The following is a 2,485-nucleotide window of genomic DNA, read 5'->3' on the forward strand; positions in this document are numbered from 1 at the left end:
CTTTCTCTCTCTCCCTCTTTCTCTCACCTTCTCTCCCTCTCTCTCTCACTTTCTCTCTCTCTCTCTCTCTCTCTCTCTCTCTCTCTCTCTCTCTCTCTCTTTCTCTTTATCTCCCCCTCTCTCTCTTTCTCTCCGTCTTTCCCCTTTCATTGGACTACCCGTCTTTATCTTCTAAACAAAATGGGCCAGGTGGTCTTAAGCACTTCCCTGAGTCAGGCAATAAGACCTAGCTCTCATTCCTAGGGTAATTCACCCCATTCTTCTGGACATTCTGTTAATCAAAGTAGAAGGCAAACTTGCCCACATTTTGAATCCGAATGGTGTCTTTACACCCAAAAGGTTTGTCCGACGACAACAAGTGAGGTAGCGTGGGGAAACCAGACGCTCGTAAAAAAATGGAATAGAGGAAATTAGCATTTCTCCGGAGGTTTTTGCAAATTTATTGATTTTCAAAAATAATTTTGGATCACCACTTTTCATGTCCATTTAAGAAGATATTTCTGTGTGGATTTTACTGAAAATGTTGATCAAAGGCACAACAATGTAAATGCTCACTTTCCAATGACTCTCAAGCATTGAAAGTCACCAAACGTTGGTGGCGGTTATTTATTTTAATGTTATTGCTGAAACCAGGTGACCCCACTTCGTTCAATAGCAAACATCTCGACTACTGTTTATGATAAATTGGTACCTTTTCATAGTAAGGTACACAAATGAGCAAGCTTTAATGCGATACCAAAAACTCTATAAGCCCATAAAAGGACGAGTGCTGCCTGACTCTGCCGCGTCGTGATATAAATTTTAATAGTTTTTTCTTTTGGTTTTCATTGTTAATCCTTGCTGAAGTAATCTGTCTGTCTCGCTGGATTTTTCTCCTCCAGCTCCTTTCTCAGCGTGAGGTTCTCGTTAATAAGTTCCTGAAGGCGGGCTTCGACCCTGCTTGTCATGGCCAGCCCAGGCTGAAAGGGATACAATGACTCTGCAGAAAGACCAAGGTACTCGATAAAAATTCGTCATTTGTGTGCATTTGTTGTTATGATTATGTCTATGTCTATGTTTTCTTTGTATTGATCGAAATTAAATGTTGTCGATACAAGCCTAGACTTTGAACATTATTTTTCCAGAACTCTTGTATTTCTTTTTGTTGTGCGCTTGTCTAAATTTGTTCTTAGTTATTCCCTTGGTTGAAATGTCTGTAATTAATTGTTTCTTGGTCTTTGCCTCTCCTGTAGTTGGTCGTTACTTCTCTGGGATCTTTCTGCAATAAAATACTCTATCTTGTCCCGTCCTACCTGCCCGAGTTGTTTGTAATCAACAACAAAACAGTGATGGTCCTGCAGATTAATGACTTTTGTGGCATGGACGCACACTTAACTATAATGGTAAACATCAGAGGTTCCAGTCATTTGTAAAATAAGTTTCTTTTAGAATATTTTACGTTGGTATAAAATGTACTCGAAGAACAAATCAAAGACTTCTTCTTTTGAAAGGAAGCGACTGCAGCAGTAAAGCGGGCATTCAACAGCGTGTTTATTTCCTGTGTGCATTATTAGCTTGGGTCTTAAATCCCGTGGTCACTTTATGAGGCTATCGTCAGTCTCTTTGAAGCCATGAAAGTAGCCGGAAGACCTGGGATAGCGGTACATCTAGTCATCACACAGGTAAGTGTACTGCTGGGAGGTACTCAGACGATCGGAGAGGGAGACCGAAAACACACCCCAGGGGTGGGGGGGGATGGAGTGGGTGGATGAGTGGTGGGGGGGCAGAGGGGAGGGAGTGATCTGGCATATATCACGGAAGATAGAATTCTGAGATGCCTGCACTGACGGGACTTGATAAAGCTCCTAAATGCTGGGAAGAGAGTTTCGAGAAAGTGGCCGAGCAGTTTTTGGATAGCCCTACTATGTTACTGCAAAGCGTGAGAACTAATTGCCTTTTCTCCAATGTAAAGATATGTCACATAACTTCTTTTTTTTTTTACGAAAGTATTGTAATCGGAAGAAAAAAGAAGTAGTGGTTAGATTTTTAATGTTGCTGTAGTTATAAAAATGTAGGATACACTTTAAGTATGGATTTGAGTTTCAGCTTCAGTTTCAGTTTTTGATAACCTTTCTCATTCATAGGATAGTTATTATGCATGGTCCCTACAGAGAATCTACGGGTTGCTTCTTGTTCCTAAAGACGACATGAACTGGTTCGGATCCTGTGGAACGTTCCTGCAAACTTCGCTTTCGAAACGTCCTTTTGAATCTGAGATCCGAACTAGAATACCATGGGCATGTGACTTTTCCATCTTCTGAAGAAGGAACAGTAGCAGGTAATGATACTTTATATACTGTGACGGAAGAAACGGAGAAGAATGCAAAGATAGACGTGGCGATGATGCGCAGATTTGTAGATACACATTCGTATTACGGAAGATTGAAAATGCCAGGAAGAGTTGGCGAGGAAGATGGGGTGGGGGGGAGAGAAAGAGAGAGAGAGA

The sequence above is a fragment of the Aplysia californica genome, unplaced genomic scaffold (genome assembly GCF_000002075.1).
Source record: "Aplysia californica isolate F4 #8 unplaced genomic scaffold, AplCal3.0 scaffold00413, whole genome shotgun sequence".
In the NCBI taxonomy this organism is placed as follows: Eukaryota; Metazoa; Mollusca; class Gastropoda; order Aplysiida; family Aplysiidae; genus Aplysia; species Aplysia californica.